This window comes from Petromyzon marinus, chromosome 44 (assembly GCF_048934315.1).
Source record: "Petromyzon marinus isolate PM22_M1 ecotype Great Lakes invasive population chromosome 44, UKy_Petmar_22M1.pri1.0, whole genome shotgun sequence".
Taxonomy (NCBI): Eukaryota; Metazoa; Chordata; class Hyperoartia; order Petromyzontiformes; family Petromyzontidae; genus Petromyzon; species Petromyzon marinus.
In genome coordinates, this window is record NC_133710.1 from 3,190,222 (window position 1) to 3,197,077 (window position 6,856).

General features: G+C 52.5%; 1 long non-coding RNA gene across 1 annotated transcript; it reads left to right on the plus strand.

Moving 5' to 3' along the window:
- Nucleotides 1–912: 912 nt before the first annotated feature.
- On the plus strand, nt 913–5,619 carry LOC142930879 (uncharacterized). The gene is made up of 3 exons (XR_012946853.1): nt 913–1,089; nt 4,146–4,192; nt 5,156–5,619. It is a non-coding gene; the product is annotated as an uncharacterized LOC142930879 (long non-coding RNA).
- The last annotated feature ends 1,237 nt before the right edge of the window (nt 5,620–6,856 follow it).

Consider the following 6,856-nt stretch of genomic DNA (forward strand, 5'->3'; position numbering starts at 1 on the left):
TGAACGCCTCTTCAATGTCATCGTTATCATTGACCAGGGTCTATCCACTGCTGGATGAACGCCTCTTCAATGCCATCGTCATCATTGACCAGGGTCTAGCCACTTCTGGATGAATGCCTCTTCAATGCCATCGTCATCATCATCATTGACCAGGGTCTAGTCACTGCTGGATGAACGTCTCTTCAATGCCATCGTCATCATCATTGACCAGGGTCTATCCACTGCTGGATGAATGCCTCTTCAATGCCATCGTCATCATCATCATTGACCAGGGTCTAGTCACTGCTGGATGAACGCCTCTTCAATGCCATCGTCATCATCATTGACCAGGGTCTATCCACTGCTGGATGAATGCCTCTCCAATGCCATCGTCGTCATCATCATTGACCAGGGTCTATCCACTGCTGGATGAATGCCTCCTCAATGCCATCGTCATCATTGACCAGGGTCTAGTCACTTCTGGATGAACGCCTCTCCAATGCCATCGTCATTATCATCATTGACCAGGGTCTATCCACTGCTGGATGAATGCCTCTTCAATGCCATCGTCATCATTGACCAGGGTCTAGCCACTTCTGGATGAATGCCTTTTCAATGCCATCGTCATCATCATTGACCAGGGTCTATCCACTGCTGGATGAATGCCTCTTCAATGCCATCGTCATAATTGACCAGGGTCTATCCACTGCTGGATGAACACCTCTTCAATGCCATCGTCATCATTGACCAGGGTCTAGTCACTGTTGGATGAACGCCTCTTCAATGTCATCGTCATCATCATTGACCAGGGTCAATGATAATGATGATGCGGCGTGCGGGGTGGGGGTGAAGTGGGGGATGGGGGTGGGGCTATTTGGGATGGTTTGGGGGGGGAGGGGTGAAGTGGGCAGGGTGGCGGGAGTGCGGTGGGGACTCCACTCTGGGCCACGTGGAGGCCCTGCCGCGACTCGCGGGAGGCTTCGCCCGCGCAGCGACCTCCCGGGTCAAGTGGGAGCGAGCGCCACGCGAAGCGGAACGCGATGGCCTCTGTTCCCAGTTGTTTGCGTTGCGAGTGGCGGACGAGGAGGAGGAGGGAGCGCCCCTTGTCGAGTGAGTGAGCGGGCTATAGCCCTCGCGAGCGCGAGTGTGCGTGGCCCTGGGATACGCCGAATGTGCGCCACACAGACAGAAATAAACGTTTAAAATTAACCACAATTATTATCCACGCCTCGGATGAACCTCATTGGCGACCATCCGGCCCCTTGCTCACTCGGTCGCAGATGCTGAGCGCTTTGTGGCCCATGCGGCCAGCAACGATACAAAGCACCATCGTCGAAGTTGTAATCGATAGGAGTGTTTAAGGCGCGTCTTGAGTTGAGTACGGTTAAGTAATGTCAGTGGTTGGGAAAAGAGGCGATGTAGTCAGTGAGTGGGTGAGTGAATTGTTATGACCTGCAGTGTGCTGAGTGGGTGAGTGAATTGTTATGATCTGCGATGTGCTGAATGAGTGGGTGAGTGAATTGTTATGACTTGCAGTGTGCTGAGTAAGTGGGCGAGTGAATTGTTACAACCTGCAGTGTGCTGAGTGGGTGAGTGAATTGTTATGACCTGCAGTGTGCTGAGTGGGTGAGTGAATTGTTATGACTTGCAGTTTGCTGAGTAAGTGGGTGAGTGAATTGTTACGACCTGCAGTGTGCTGAGTGGGTGAGTGAATTGTTATGACCTGCAGTGTGCTGAGTGAGTAAGTGAATTGTTATGACCTGCAGTGTGCTGAATGGATGAGTTAATTGTTATGACCTGCAGTGTGCTGAGTGGGTGAGTGAATTGTTATGATCTGCGATGTGCTGAGTGAGTGGGTGAGTGAATTGTTACGACCTGCAATGTGGTGGTTGAACACCTTGTGGAGATTAGACGACGCAGTCAGGCCGGGTACCTCCTGGATGAGTGCATCCTGAGTGATGTGCTCATCCTAACGTAACCGAACTCCACACTGGGCCAAGTCCCTCATAGCTGTGGGTGCGCACGAGCGAGTGAGCCAGGCAGGTGACGTGGTGGGTAGGTAGATAAGGAATGGTCATCATCATCATCATCTTCACCATCATCATCATCATCATTTGAGCGTGTCTAATCAGCTCCCCGCCTCTGTCCACCCTGAATAATGATCGGCAGGTCTAGTGGAGGCCCCTTCCACCAGCAGTGACCAGAGCAAGCACTTGCAGAGCTGCGCCTTGAACTATCCATTGTCATACTGAACTGAACAAATTTTTGTTAAATATATTTTACCAGATAGGGCCCACTGAGCTACGTAGCTCTTTCAGAAGCAACTTGACCACAAATGACAGCTCACCGCAGTGGCTTGTTGGGAGGAAATTGATCGCAGCCAGATGCTCGTAACGCGTGATGTCGATTCTAAATGTGGATGAGAAAATCGGAGGACACCGGAGAAAAATCCACGCGACTACGGGGAGAGAGACACGCAAACCCCAAATGCACAGCAGGCGTCAGTATTGTGACCGAACCCACGGCCTCCTGTATACCGGGCGAGGTAGTTAACATATCGCCACCGTGATCCCCTCATTACCCTCGCCATCATCATTATGCAACCTAGTGTAAATGTACATCATCATAAGCAGCAACATTGTTCTTGTCATCACTGCTTCATCGTCATCATCGTCATCTTATCATCAATATACCACAACAGCTGTTAGTCCTGTGGACAGACTCGCTCCCGCCGCAGGAATGCGTAACGCGCACCTCTTGACAACGGAGCTGTGAACGGGAGATTGAGCAGAACATCGCTTCGACTCTTCCTATAAACTCGGCAAATGTGGCGTTGAACCAATCTCCCATGCACTGGGAGGCAACGCCACTCCGTTGCCACAGTGCGGTCAAGACAATACAACAGCAGGGGCCACTTTTACGACCATTTCTCAACAACAGCAAGCGGCAGCTGCGATAAGAACAACAATGTCTGTTCGCACAATGATTCACACGCCCAGCAACAGAGATGGGCATTTCACAAACTCAACTGTGTTTATATATATATTAAAGCTCTCCCTTTACGTCAATTGGGTTCATATCGATAGTGTACAATTGTTCCCCAGCGGCTCGCCGTGGTTGGTTGTTGCACGCGTCGCGAGCTCCACGCCGCCTCCCTCCCCATCATCATCAGCATCATCATCAGCAGCAGGCATGGTCTATCCACTGCTGGGTGAAGGCCCCCCCCCCCCTGCCCTAAGCTCCTGCCGCCACCACCATCCACCCACCCACCCACTCACCCACCCACCCACCCACTCACCCACCCACCCACTCACCCACCCACCCACCCACTCACCCACCCACCCACCCACTCACCCACTCACCCACCCACTCACCCACCCACTCACCCACCCACTCACCCACCCACCCACTCACCCACCCACCCACTCACCCACCCACGCACTCACCCACTCACCCACCCCCCACCTCTCAACGCTCGAGCCCTCTAACAATCCCACGCATCGGCTGACTTTACCGCGCCGTGAGCTAAATCCAACTCACAACAACGAGGGCGAATAAAACGCAGCGAGCGTGACCCAGTGGGCAGTGCGAGGTGGTGCGGGTGCATCTGCCGGGCAAATCCATTGAGCGCGTGGGTCTGTCCCGTGGCTTCCTGCCAGCAGAGACGAATTCCGCACTTCTTCACGTGAGGACCTCGATGCGCACCTAGCCAGTGGCACGGTACGCGCGGTGATCTCTTCACCACTTCGTGGTAAATGCCAACTGCTGCTGCTGATGATGATGATGTCGTTGTTGTTGTTGTTGTGTGTGTGCTGTGTGTGGGAAGCGGTAGTTTAGCGGTTAGGGCACTGTGCGACGAACCCCGACGACGCGAGTTTGATTCACGGTCAACACCGGCGACGATTATCTGAACCGGTCCTGGGCCTCCCCTAGGTCGACACAGCTTCAAATAAGTACCTGATGCGGTGTGTAAACATCGCCACTGGGGAGACAAAAGCGGTCTGGCTTGGTGCTGGCCACCCACCCCCTCGTGTGCCTTTCCAGCCTTCATGGGTGCTTGCTAACAGCACTTGCCCCAACAGTCTGTTAAAGCTACACGGATGATATTTGTCTTTGCATACTATGGGACGCACGCCGTGATTTATTCTGCGTTGTATATTTTTTAGGATTTTGCGTCGAACTCGGAGCCATATCGAAGAGACAGAGAGCCCACGTGAGTCACCGCCTATACACATCTGGCACTCCACCCCGCAGTGATTAGTTCCAGCGAGCCAGCCAGACTCTGCCAACGAGACTCTGAATGTCCAAACACCCGGTCCAGAGTGGTGCTTGTACAGAACCAGGAACCTATTACATTCATATATTCCAACAAGGTCCTTAAGATATTCTGATCTTCAACTGCTCAGCACTCCCAAGTTTACAGGTCCGTGCTCTTTTGGTGATCGGTGCTTTTGTTAGCGTGGCACCCAAGCCATGGAACGCCTCGCCACTTGGAATCAGGGCAATCAGAGTATGTAGATATATTTAAGTTTGATCTTGATTTGAAGCTTTCGTGACCGCAGGAATCCATACTCTTTGGTTCTTTCGGTAAAGTCACGTGGTACGTAGAAAATAAATAGATCACGAAGTTTCGATCGCAACACAAGCGTACATCATCATAATTGTCTCACCTACGTGACTTTACCGAAAAAACCAAAGAGTGTATTTAAGTTTGCTTTGAAAACCCCATCTCTTTAAAAGTGGCCTTCCCTCCTTAGTTCGGTCGGTTGCCCTGCTGGTTCTGTTTTTGTTTTCTGATTTTTCATGCGCTACGCATTGGGATCCGAAGATGGAAATGCCACGTTGTACATTTGAATTACAGGGTGCTTCAAAAAAAGGTTTAACACTTATATGGGACTATCGTTTTTAATGGAAAAAATAACGGATAATAATACACTGTAACGTGATAACAAATGTAATGTGAATAGCTTTAAAAAGTCAAAGAGTCTCCCACTCGTTCGCCATCGTTGTCACGTGGCCTGGAATCTTCTCCAGGTGGTCTCCAGAGCCCGGAGGCGGCAGCACATGTCACATGGTGTTGTTGTTGCAAATTCTCAGAAGTGTTAAAAACATTTTTGTTGAAGCACCCCGCATTATTATTATTAAACAATGCTGATAATGTCGATGCATTTCACAGAAGGTCTCGTGGCTGACGGCATGCGCATATGGAGACGCTCTGTGTGGAGGGGGCAGGCCACGTGCTCAGCAATTGCGCCGTCCGTCTGAGTGTGCTGGTTGCCTGTGACCCCACGCGGCTCCTCCGTGACCCCACGCGGCTCCTCCGTGACCCCACGCGGCTCCTCCGTGACCCCACGCGGCTCCTCCGTGACCTCACGCGGCTCCTCCGTGACCCCACGCGGCTCCTCCGTGACCCCACGTGGCTCCTCCGTGACCCCACGCGGCTCCTCCGTGACCCCACGCGGCTCCTCCGTGACTCCACGGAGCTCGTCCGTGACCCCACGGAGCTCCTCCGTGACTCCACGCCGAGATGTTTGTGTCGAGCGTGCTCGTAAACGTTGTTGTGTTGCTCTCGTTCGCGACTGCTCTCGTAAAAAAATCTGTATTTTTAAAGACAATGCTAATAAAAACGCACGCACATAATGACACCAGATCGGTAAAGGGTTTGGCGTGGCCCTGTTGAATCCCTCTAGGGAGAGAATGTGTTTTCGAGGGGGGGGGGGGGTGGGTCAGATGCTCGCGATTTGGGGATTTCTCCAGGAAACCCAAGTCCGCACCCCCAGGGATCTCCGGGTTCCATGCGTCAGGGGCCGGGCCATGCGGTGGGAGGTGCCAGGCTGGGTGCACGGTGACCTTTGGGAGGGAGAGAGACAACGGCAGACGTCTTCCTTGGGCGCAGTGGGAGGTCGCTCGCTCGCTCGCTCTCTCTCTCTCTCTTGCAGCTCTGGGTGTCTCGGATTGCCCCCTCTCTTTTCCGCTCTCTCTTTCTGTGTCTCTCTTCGGGGGTCCGCGTGGCTTCTGGCTTATGGCGCTCGTCGAGCGCAGGGCTCACAAATACGCCGAAATATTCAGCGAACCAGAAACACACAGCACGAGTGAATGTGAAGTATCAGCATTTTTATTTATACCGGAGGAATCCTTGCGAGCTTAAACATCTCTTTTTAACACATGTCCAGTCGGGGCAGGTCAGACGTTACGACGTAGATGACAGTCAACGCGTATCTCGAATTGAGCAAGGTTATTATTGTTGTACGAACTTGGGTGGAAAAGAGACGGTGATGGGTGCAGGGAATTCAAAAGTGGAGAAGTGGGACGAAAGAAGCGTAAAGAGAAGTGTGGTGACCTGTAGTGTGGTGAGTGAGTGGGTGAGTGAGTGAGTGGGTAAATGAGTGGGTGAGTGTATGGGTTAGTCAGTTAGTGGGTGAGTGAGTGAGTGGGTGAGTGAGAGAGTGGGTGAGTGAGTGAGTGGGTGAGTGAGTGGGTGGGTGGGTGAGTGAGTGAGTGAGTCAGTCAGTGGGTGAGTGGGTGGGTTAGTGGGTGAATGAGTGAGTGTGTGGGTGGGTGAATGAGTGAATGGGTGAGTGGGTGAGTGAGTGAATGAGTGAGTTAATAGGTGGGTGAGTCAGTGAGTGGGTGAGTGAGTGGGTGAGTGAGTGAGTGGGTGGGTGAGTGAGTGAGTCAGTCAGTCAGTGGGTGAGTGAGTGGGTGGGTGAGTGAGTGGGTGAATGAGTGAGTGAGTGAGTGAATGAATGAATGGGTGAGTGGGTGAGTGAGTGAATGAGTGAGTTAATGGGTGGGTGAGTCAGTGAGTGGGTGAGTGAGTGGGTAGATGAGTGAGTGGCTGCGTGGGTGGGTGGGTGAGTGGGTTATTGTGATCTGC